Here is a 12,673-nt window from a genome sequence, read left to right on the forward strand (position 1 = left end):
AATACAAAATGGCGAATGTCTGCCCATAACAGAACAGCAAATGGGCAACAAAATGTAGCAGAACATGGCTGATAGTAGATAAAGACCCTTGGAAAAATATTTCTTTATATAGTTTCAGCAAATTGAACAATAGCAGGACTATTTAATCAAGTTTATTGGCTGGGATAGAATGTGCAGCTGCATGTACTTACATAGATAAGAACATTTTACACGAAGTAGCGGTTTCTCTTAAATTACAATATTAAGAGGAGATTTTAGTTAAAATTCTTCAGATAAACATAGATAAAGATTCCATATTTGTTATAGATCCACATATACATAACAAAAAATCACCAAAGGAAAAGATTCAAACCAGTTTCAGGCAGTAAACTTGATAAGAACTATAACATTTCATCCAAAATATGTAAAGGTGCTAACAATAGCATCGAAGATATATATAGAATAGAATCCCTACAGTATGGAAACAGGCCCTTTGGCCCAACAAGTCCACACTGACCCTCTGAAGAGTAACCCACCCAGGCCCATTCCCATGGGGCAATGGTCCTAAATATAGGAAAGTAAATGTATTATCCTATATTTACCCTTGACAAAAGCAGCTAACCTAAGCATCCCTGAACGCTATGGGCCAATTTAGCATGGCCAATTCACCTAACCTGCACAACTTTGGATTGTACAAGGAAACCCACACAGGCACGGGAGAATGTGCAAACTCCACACAAACCGAGGCTGGAATTGAACCTGGGTCCCAGTGCTGTGAGGCAGTAGTGCTAACCACTGAGCCATCATGCCATCAAAAATATGTAGAATCAATGTTCCTGGGAGAAAAAAAATGAACTTGGATTAAGGCAGACATTAAACTGTGCAATGATGGTATCTGGAGAGCAAGAGTGATTGCCAAGCCCATCGCCCCACAGTCATGAATGCCCTTTTTTTAGTGTAACAGATCCACTCATGGAGATATTTGACTCTGCAACAAATGATGGCATGATTCCAGAAGAGCTGGTGGGGTCGGGGTTTTAAAAAGCCGACCCAGTTGGTAGTGGACCATTGCATGACCTGCCAGACAAACAAGCCCAAACCTATCACAGCCATGCCCCAATTGAGACACTCACCCAGGAGGACCATTCCAAGACCTACAAGTTGATTACATATCCCTCGCACAATGTTGAGGCTATACTGAAATCCTAGTTGTCATTGACAAATTCTCCAGATGGGTGAAAGCCACTCCAATCTAACGAGCCACAACCAATCACATAGCTAAAGTTTTGTGTAAGGATTACACTCCTTGGTGGGGAATGCCGACCAACATAGTCTCTGACCAAGGGACACCCTTCTCAGGTGATTTCTGCCAGGGAGTTTGTAGGTTGCCAAACATTAAATGGGACCTGGAGAAAGCGAGGACTGCAGGTGCTGGAGAGTCACAGTCAAAAATGATGGTGCTGGAAAAGCACAGCAAGTCTCTCCTGCACCTTGGATGCTACCTGACCTGCTGTGCTTTTCCAGCGCCACACATTTTGACATTAAATGGGATCTCCGCTAGTCTCATCACCTCCCTCCAAGGCAAGTGCAACGAATTAACTGGACAACAAAACAGAGGCTTGCTAAGCACTCCTAGGAGGAGTGCCCTGTCAATAATACTATGTAGCATTCGGGTGACCCCAAATCAAATAACAGGACTAGGCACTTTAGAAGTCATACCAGAAGGCCTATGCCACTGCCTAGAATAGTTGATTTATAGAATACCGATTGCCATTTAATTAGTGATGCACCGTTGAAATATAGTCAAGCCCTGACCAATGCTGTCAAGACTGCTTCCCAACAGGTATTGGTTGCTTGGGGTGACCCTCCCAAAGGATGACACGGTATCATCCCAGGAACATGGGTAGATGTAAAGAAAATCCATAAATAATTGCTAGGAACCAAGTGGGAAGGACCCTATCAAGTGTTGCAGACCACTCCAGTGACAGTAAAAGTAGAAGGGAAGAAAACTTGGATCCACGCATCACGTGTAAAAAGCACCACAAACAGTTAAAATTCAAATATTAAGAACTTGACGACTACATTTTGCCCAAGATGGGGATATTGATTGCATTGCTAACAAGTGTATTTGAGCATTTGCCTACTAGTAACTTGCCAACATTCTGCACCAGAATGGAGACAGAAGAAAAGGGAATTGCATGTATTGTAAATACCTTTTTGTATATATCCTACACGCACACTAAATGAGCTATTGTTTCTAGTTGCTGGGTATACTCCTGCATTCCCAACCACTTAACAGAGGGCATCCCTTTAAAACCTATACCTTTTAATGCATCTGAAATGGCAGAATGGATAATTCACCAGAACTCTTCCTCAGAGGATCTGGCAAGACTAACACAATGGTCCTCAGCAGGACAGGAGTGTATTGAGTGTACATGACTGACCCCTAACAGCAGTGGAACTCAGTGTGTTCTGAAAGAGGAGGCACTTTTGCCCATTGGGACCAAATGCTATTCTTTATCCCAGTCAATTCTGAAGGGATCACTAATGAATAAATTACTCAAACCAGATACACTATACCTCAGAGTTCTGAAGGAGATAGCTGAGGAGATTGTAGAGGCATTGATAGTTATGTTTCAGGAATCAATGGAGTCACCCAGAAGACTGGCAAATGGTAAATGTAACACTCCTGTTTAAGAAGGAATAGAGGCAGAAGACAACAAACTGTAGGCCAGTTAGCCTGACCTCCATCATTGGTAAGATTTTCGAGTCCATTACTAAGGATGAGATTGCAGAGTACGTGGAAGTGCATGGTAAAATTGGGTTCAGTCAGCATGGCTTCATCAAGCAGAGGTCATGTCTGACAAATCTGTTAGAATTCTTTGAGGCGGTAATGAGCAAATTAGACAAAGGAGAGACAGTGGACATGATGTATTTGGATTTCCAGAAAGCCTTTAAAAAGGTGCTGCACAGGACACTGCTCAATAAGATTAGAGTTAGGAACATGGATAGACAAATATCTGGAAGCAGAAGGCAGCTTTTTAGGATAAAGGGGTCATTTTTAGGATGGTAGCTAATGACTAATGGAGTTCTGCAGGGCTTAGTATTGGGGTGACATTTATTCATGATGTACTTCAATGATCTGGATGAAGGAACAGAGGGCATTGATGCTAAATTTACAAATGGCACTATGATACGTGAAGGGACAGATAGGGTCAAGGAATTGGGGAGGTTGTGAAAGGACTTGGACAAGCTTGGAGAGTGGATACAGAAGTGGCAAATGAAATACAATATTGGAGAATGTGATGTTATGCACTTTGGTTGGAAGGGCAGAGGCATAGACTATTTTCTAGTTGAGGAAAGGCTTCCAATATCTGAAGCACAAAGCGACTTTCGAGCCCGAGTTCAGGATTCTCTTAAGAGTAACGTGCATTTCAATTGGCAGCTAAGAAGGCAAATGCAATTTTAATATTCATTTCAAAATGGCTAGAATAGAAGGACAGAAATGTACTGCTTAGACTAGGTAAGGTTCTGGTTAGACTGCATTTGAAATACTGTGAGCAGTTTTGGGCCCCATATCTAAGGAAGGAAGCCAACATTGGAGAGCTCCAGAGGAGATTTTAAAAAATGATCCTAATGAGGATGGCAAAGGAGGAGCAGTTAAGGACTCTGGGTCTGTACTCAATAGAGTTTAAAAGGATGAGGGAGTATCTAATTGAAACTTACAGTGTACTAAGAAGCTTGGATAAAGTGACAGTGGAAAAGATGTCTCCACTAGTAAAAGAGGTGTGGATACTAGAGCACAGCCTCAGAGTGAAGAAGCAACTCTTTAGAACTGAGATGAGGAGGAATTTCTTAAGTCAGAGGGTCATGAATCTGGAACTCATTGCCACAGAAGCCTTGAAGGCCAAATCATTGAGTATACTTAAGAGTTATGCATCGATAGAGGAAGAACAATAGCTGCTGAGTGAGTTTGTGTGAGGTTTACTGATTATGTCTTTGGTCTTCACTTCAAGATACAGACAGACCATACTATTTAGTGACACTGCTAAATTCTATGAAGTTAGAAAAGTAGATGTTTTTTATCAACATTTTCAAGTGTGTTATGACATACTTGTGAAGCAGTTGGAACTTCAACCCAAACTTTCTAGCCAAGAGGTGGAGACACTACCATAGTGCCACCAGAGACATATAGCCTCTAGTATACTGATTAATAAAGAGGATAATATAGTTTGATGTTCAGCTAGAATACGCTCCAAGAAAACAATAGCCCATGGCAGAGACTTTGTCCCATCCCCTCGGATGTTGCCTGACCTGCTGTACTTTTCTAGTACACACCTTTTGATCTGATCTGCAGCACCTGCAGTCCTCACTTTCTCCCAGTTGATTATAACCACCTTGAAAAAGTTCTCATCCTCCCACTACAAGGATCTCAGTGAGTCTCTTTCTCATGGTATTCTGCTCATCGGCTCTCCTGCTCCTCAGATGTTGCCTAACCCTCTGTGCTTTTCCAGCACCACACTTTTTGACTCTGAAATCCAGCATCTGCAATCCTCACTTACCCTCATCTATCTGTGTCAAGACCTAAGTAAGGAGATGAAGTTTTCAATGAAAAATTGAAAATCTCTGCATCACTAACAACCCCAACTTGATAAGCAACAATTCAACAAATGAATTAAATCAGAAAACTGACAAAAAATGTTCTCAGTTCAAACAGAATTGTGTCAAAAAGATGGCCAGTATACATGCCGTCCATTCCATAAACAGAGAAGGAACCTCAATGTAGTGGATGACTTGCTCAGTTATAAGGAGATACTGGTTATTCTAAGAGTCCTGCATCGCTATATATTGCAACAAATGTGTCTAGGGCATCATCTTCAATCTCCTCCAAAAGAAATAGAGAACAATTATGGACATATTTGTGAAACTGGCACAGTGCTTGGTTATTAAAAAAACAAATTTGGATGGGATGTGATATAATGGGCAGAACTGGAGGCTATTCAGAGATGTAGTATATAATACAGTGATGAAACGCGATATACATTATCACAAGAAATGAGGCAATGTGAGATATTCTTCCACTCTTTTGCAGTCTCATGGTAAAATCAATCCATATTAAGATAGTTCTTAAATAATCTAACTGTATTTCTTACGTCAGTAGACTTTGTAAATATTCTTTAGCAACATTTTTAAATTAAGAATATTATCATTTTTTTGCATAAAGGGTGTAGCAAAGGCTTTTAGAGTCAAAGAGACAAAGAGCCATAGTGTTATTATAGTATGGAAATAGGTCCTTCAGCCCATAATGTCTACAACAGTCATCAAACGTCCATCAATGCTAAATCCATTTTCCAATTCTTGGCCCATAGCTTTGCATGCTATTATGGTTCAGGTGTTCATCTACATAGTTCTTCAACATCATGAGAGTTTCCAACTCTAACACATTTGCAGGTACTAAGTTCCAGCCATGTACCATCCTCTGGATGAAAAGAATTTTTCTTAAAGGGTAGCATGGTGGCTCAGTGGTTAGCACTGCTGCTTCAAGCGCCAGGGACGCAGGCTCGATTCCAGTCTTGCAACTGTCTGTGTGGAGTTTGCACATTCTCCCCATGTCTGGTGGGTTTCCTTTGGATGCTTTGGTTTCCTCCCACAGTCCGAAGATGTGCAGGCCAGGTGAATTGGCCATGCTAAATTGTCCATAGTGTTAGGTGCATTAGTCAAAGGGAAACGTGTCTGGGTGGGTTACTCTTTGGAGTGTTGGTATGGACTTGTTGGGCCAAAGGGCCTGTTTCCACACTGTAGGGAATCTAATCTAAAAAAAAAGTCCTGCTCCCTACCTTAAAACTATTCCACCAGTTATTATCCCTTCTACTCAACAGAGGAGTTTCTCCATATTTACTAGATCAATTGCCTTCAGAACTTTATACACTTCAATCAAACAGCCCCTTAGCCTGCTCTGCTCTCAGGAGAACAACCCCAGCCTATCTAGTCTCTTTTCATCCAAAAGAGAAAATGATGAAAGAGCTCAGCAGGTCTGGCAGCATCTGTAAGGAGAGAAAAGAGCTGACATTTTGAACTGACCCTTTGTCAAAGCTAAAAAAAGGGGGAGAAATAGGGAGGTATTTATAAGCAGTACTTCTTCAGGGTAGGCATTCCTAGAAGAGAGGTGGCAGTGGGTTAAGCACTGGATAAAAGCAAATTACTCTTTTGGTTTCAGATTCCAGCATCTGCAGTAACCAGACCTGTTAAGATTTTCCAGCATTTTCTCTTTTAGTCTCTTTTCATAGCTGACTTGCTCCAAGCCAGACAAGGTCTCTTTTGCGCTCTCTTTTTTGCAATCACATAGTGTGGTAACCAAAACTATACCAGTTGTGACTTAAATAACATTATACACAGTTTCTTTGTTTGTTCTTGTATTCTTTGTTCTTGTATTCAATGCTTTATCTAATAGAGGACATGATATGGAGGTGTCGATGTTGGACTGGGGTGGACAAGTTAAAAATCACACAACACCAGGTTATAGTCCAACAGGTTTATTTGGATGTACTAGCTTTTGGAGCACTGCACCTTCTTCAAGTAGCTGTGGAGCAGGATCATATGGCACTGGATTTATAGATCTTAGTGTCATGCAACTAAAATGGTATATTGAACAAACCTAGATTGTTATTAAGTCTTTCATCTTTTAGAATAGATTGCAGGTTTTCGTTCATTAATATGTAAATCCCAGAACTTCTTCCAAATTACATTCTTGAGGTAACTTAAGGTTTTATTTTTTATAAAAGTGACATCTTAGCTCATTAAAGGTGTGAGGTTAGAGTCTGTCTGCATCTCAATCTTGAGCCAGACTGGTTCTATTTCCAAAGTAGGAATTTATAAAATATTACATGGATTGACTGCTAACATTGACTGCCTGCAGATTGTATGCTTTCTGAACAAAACAGAACAAATCTGCAATTATAATTCTGCAAATGCAAATTCACCCCATAGACTTATATGTGTGTGCACATGCATGTGAGGGAGAGGGAGAGAGAGGGTCAGTGTTTATGTGTGTGCACGCACACGCGCTCTTGTGTATGTGCGTGTGCACTTGCACACGCGTTTCAGTGTGAGTGCATGTGAGTGTGAGAGTGTATGTTTTCATATGCGCATGCTTGGTAAGGTGTGTGCGTGAGTATGATGAAGTAAAAGCTTGTGAGAGGGTGTGAGCATGTGTGTGACGGGGTGGGTGTACATCTGTGTGTCTGAGAGAGAGCGTGTGTATGAGAGAGGGTCTGCGTGACTGTTTGAGTATGTAAGAGAGAGAGCGTGTGTGTGATTTTGTGTGTGTGTGTGTGTGTGTGTGTGTGTTTGTGTGTGTGTGTGTGTGTGTGTGTATGTGTATATGTATAGTGTAGTCAGGTCACATGAATCCAAGGACCCAGTTGAGGCCATCCTCATGGGTATTGAACTTAGATGTCAGCCTCTGCTCGGCACCTCTGCATTGTTGCTAATCCCGAAGTTCACCTTGGAGGATCCGAGGCCGAATGTTCCTGACCGCTGGGAGGGGACATCTCTGATTGGCAATTGTTGCACAGTGACCATTCATCCATTGCCATAGCACCTGCTTGGTCTCGCCAATGTACCATGCCTCAGGGCATCCTTGGCTACAGTGTATGAGATGGACAATGTTGACCAAATTGCAAGTGTAACTGCCGCATGCATGATGAGTGGTGTCCACAAGCATAATGGTAGTATCCATGTCGACACTCTGACACCGGCACCTTGGGTTCATATCACACTACAGGTGATCCCACTACACTACACACACACACACACACACACACACACACACACACTCTTACATACTCTCACACTCAAGCAGACCCTCCCTCATGCACCTACTCTCTCGCAGACACATAACATACACACGCCACACTCAAACACATGCGCACACCCTCTCACAGGCTTGTATTGCATCTCACTCACACACCCACTCTATCAAGCACACACACGTAAACACACACTCTCCCATGCACTCACACTCTCTCCCACAGACATAGACACACATACACAAACATTGTCTCTCTCTCTCTCTCTTCTCTCTCTTTCTCTCTCCCCCTCACATGCACGCGCACACACATAGAAGTCTATGGAGTGAATTTGCATTTGCAGAATTGCAACTTCATGTTGTGTGATTTTTATCTAATAGAGGGAATTATCCCATATACCTTTCCAGCCTTACCCATGTGCTTTCAAGGATCTATGAACATGAAAATCAAGGTCCTTTTATCCTCTCTACTTTCTAGGATCCTATCATTATACATGTTTAATAGGCATGTTAAACAAAAGAGGCTTGTGAATAAATGGCAATATTATGGGACAGAGACTAAAATAGTGGATTTGAAAGAATAATTAATTGATGTATGACTTCTAAAAAATAGCAGTTCTCGATAAGGATTAATGGGCCTATGACTGCTAAACCACAAGACCAGACAATGCACATTCCAGAATTCCTGTGACAGGAATTCTACAGAAGGGGTTATGAAATAATTGAATAGAGACCAGTGTGCTGTCACCAGGCCACCCTCTATTTACATGTAGTTTGTACATGGGCTATGACTGGTCAGCTCTGAGCTGGACTCTAGAATCAGGAGACTCTTCTTCTTTATAATGAGATGTAAAACATGGATGACCATGGGTGTGAAGTAATTGCACAGAGGCTGGTATCTTGTCATTAAGTTACTCTTTGTATATATGCGCACAGAACATGCAGCTAGCTCTGAGCCAGACTCCAGAAACAATGACTGCAGATGCTGGAAACCAGATTTTGGATTAGTGGTGCTGGAAGAGCACAGCAGTTCAGGCAGCATCCGAGGAGCAGCAAAATCGACATTTCAGGCAAAAGCCCTTCATCGGGAATAAGGGCTTTTGCCCGAAAGGTCGATTTTGCTTCTACCCGGATGCTGCCTGAACTGCTGTGCTCTTCCAGCACCACTAATCCAAAATCCAGAAACAAGAGACTACCTGAATCCCCTATGTACATCTGTCAACCAGGGCTCACTGACTGGTGCAGGCTAGCAATCCCAGTCAATGTAATCCACTTGGTCCTGGTTCAAACCACTACAGACTGGATATTAACATATCTGATAACCCTTTCCAAAAAAGTTTTAGTGAAAGAACATTTATCCACTAGTTAGTTTTACATCGATCGTAGGGCAACTGTTAGATAGATGTCATAATGTTCAGAAAGGCATAAGCTATTCAGAGCAATCAAGGCAGATTTTTTTTTAAAAAGGGCTGTCATGCTTGATAATTTTCATTGATTTCTGAAAAGTAATTACTGAGAAGTGAAAGGAAAAGAAAATACAGTAGATTTTAAAAAATCATTCAATAAATGCTCGGAAGCAATTTGTTGAGGGAGTGACAGAAGGGCCGTGCCATTGACGGTAAAGTGATGGCATGGATAAAAAGCAGAATAATCACACAGGAACAGAATTATCACATTATGGAAGAAATGACTGTGGTATTAGTTTTATAGAATGAGGCAACAGTCCCTTCAATCAGAGCCATTGCTTTGGTAGTGATTGGAAAGGCTTCAAATCTCTTAGACAGCTTCTGTAACATGTTGCAAATATCATTCAGCAAAGTCGCTTGGAACCAAATATACAATCATAGTCCTGAGCATTTAGAATACACTTCCCCTCAATAATCAGAAAATCAGGAAGAGTCATGGAGTCATAGAGATGTACGGCATGAAAATAGACCTTTTAGTCCAATTCATCCATGCCGACAGGATGTTCTAAGTTAAGCTTGTCCCATTTGCCAGCATTTGACCCATAACCTTCTAATTCCTTCCTATTTATGTACCTATTTAGATGCCTTTTAAATGTCACAATTGTATCAGCTTCCACCACCTCCTCTGGCAGCTCTTTCCAAAGTTGCACCATGCTCTGAATGAAACGGTTGCCATTAGGTCTCTTTTAACTCTTTCCCCTCTGACCTTAAATCTATGCCCTCTAGTTTTCACTCCCCTACCATGGTGAAAGACCTTGGCTATTCATCCTATCCATGCCTTTCATGATTGTATAAACTTCTACAAGGTCACCTCTCAGCCTCAGACACTCCAGATAAAATAGCCCCAGTTTAACTGGTCTCTCCCAAAAGCTCCAACCTTCCAATCTTGGCAACATCCTTGGAAACTTTTTCTGAATCCTTTCAGGTTTCACAACATCCTTACAATGACATGGACACCAGAATTGAATGCAGTCTTCCAAAACTGGCTGATCCAATGTCCTGTACAGCTGCAAAATAACCTCCCAACACCTGTACTCAATGTACTGATGAACGTAGGCAAGCATTGTCAGTACAGTTTTAGAAGAGGTTAAAAGAGATAGGATTTATAATCATCTAGAAAGGAATAAGTTGATTAGAGTGGGTCAACACGATTTTGTGAAGGAGAGGTTGTGCCTCAAAAACCTTATTGAGTTCTTTGACAGGGCGACCAAATAGGTGGATGAGGGTAAAGCCATTGATGAGATGTATATGGATTTCAGTAAGGCATTTGATAAGGTTCCCCACAGTAGGCTATTGCACAAAATTTGGAAGCATGGGATTGAGGGTGAACTAACAGTTTGGATCAGACATTAGCTAGCTGAAAGAAGATAGAGGGTGGTGGTTAATGGGAAATCTTCATCTTGGAGTTCAGTTACTAGTGGTGTACACAAGGATTTATTTTGAGGCCACTGCTGTTTGTCATTTTTATAAATGACCTGTAGGAGGGCCTAGAAGGATGGGTTAGTAAATTAGCGGAAGACACAAAGATTGATGGAGTTGTGGATAGTGCCACAGGATGTTGTAGGTTACAGAGGGACATAGATAAACTGCAGAGCTGGGCTGAGACGTGGCAAATGGAATTTAATGTAGAAAAGTGTGAGGTGGTTCACTTTGGAAGGATTAACAGGAATGCAGTGTTCTGGGCTAATGGTAAGATTCTTGGTAGTGTAGATGAACAGAGAGATCTTGGTGAGTATTTACATAGATCCTTAAAAGTTGCCACCCAGGTTGATAGGGTTGTTAAGAAGGTAAAAACAAGGACTGCAGATGCTGGAAAACAGAGTCGAGATTAGAGTAGTGCTGGAAAAGCACAGCATCCGAGGAGCAGGAAAATCGACTTTTTGGACAAAAGCCCTTCATCAGGGTTGTTAAGAAGTCATGCGGTGTTTTAGGTTTCATTGTTAGAGGGCTTGAGTTTCGGAACCATGAGGTCATGCTGTAACTGTACAAAACTCTGGTGTAGCTGCACTTGCAGTATTGTGTACAGCTCTGCTCACCACATTATAGGAAGGATGAGGAAGCTTTCAATTCAAAGAAGATTTACTCAGATGTTGCCTGGTATGGAGGGAAGGTCTTACAAGGAAAGGCTGAGGGACTTGAGGCTGTTTTCATTAGAAAGAAGAAGGTTAAGAGGGGACTTAATTGAGACATTTAAGATAATCAGAGGGTTTGATAGAGTGGACAGTGCGAGCTGTTTTCCTCAGATGGTGATGGCTAGTATGAGGGGACATAGCTTTAAATTGAGGGGTGATAGATATAGGACAGATGTTAGAGGTAGTTTCTTTACTCAGAGAGTAGTAGGGGTGTGGAATGGCCTGCCTGCAACAGTATTAAACTCATCAAATTTATGGCCACTTAAATGGTCATTGGATAGACATATGGATGAACATTGAGTAGTGTAGGTTAGATGGGCTTCAGATTGATTTCACAGGTTGGAGCAAAATCGAAGATGAAAGGCCTGTACTGCACTGTAATGTTTTACGCTCCATGTTCTATACCAAATGCCTTCTTCACTACTCTGTCTACCTACGACTCCACTTTTAAGGAACTATGAACCTGCACTTACCTCACTTTAAGGTCTTTTTGTTGAGTAACACTCCCTGGGACCTTACCATTCAATGCATAAGTCTCGCCCTGATTTGCCTTTGCAAAATGCAACATCTCAAATTTATCTAAATGAAATTCCAACTGCCACTCCTCAGCCCATTGGTCCATCTGGTCATTATCCTATTATACTCTGAGGTAACCTTCTTCACTGTCCACTACGCCACAAATTTTGGTGCCATCTGCAAATGTACTAGCCATACCTCCTATATTCACACCTAAATCATTTATTTAATTCTCAAAAAGCAGTTCACCCAGCACTGATCTTTGTGGCACACCGCTGGATGCAGGTCTCTAGTCTGAAAAGCAACCCTCCATTACCATCCTCTGCCTCTTACCTTTAAACCATTTCTGTATCCAACTGTCTAGTTCTCCCTGTATTCCATGTGATCTAATCTTGTTAACCAGTCTACCATGTGGAACTTTGTTGAGCACCTTGCTGAAGTCCAAGTTGATCACATCCAGTGCTCTGCCTTCAATAATTTTTTTTGTTCCTTCTTTAAGAATCTCAGTAAAGTTAGTGAGACATGATTTCCATTGCACAAAGCCATGTTGACTATCCCTAATCAATCTTTGCCTTTCCAAATATTTGTAAATTCTGTCCCTCAGGATCCCCTCTAACAGCATGCCCACCACTTTTGTCGGTCTATAGCTTCCTGGCTTTTCCTTGCCACCTTTTGTAAACAGTGACACCGCATTAGCCAACCTCAAGTCTTCTGGCACCTTACTCATGGCTATCAATGATACAAGTATCTCTGCATAGGGGCCCAGTAATCAC

The sequence above is a fragment of the Hemiscyllium ocellatum genome, chromosome 4 (genome assembly GCF_020745735.1).
Source record: "Hemiscyllium ocellatum isolate sHemOce1 chromosome 4, sHemOce1.pat.X.cur, whole genome shotgun sequence".
NCBI lineage: Eukaryota > Metazoa > Chordata > Chondrichthyes > Orectolobiformes > Hemiscylliidae > Hemiscyllium > Hemiscyllium ocellatum.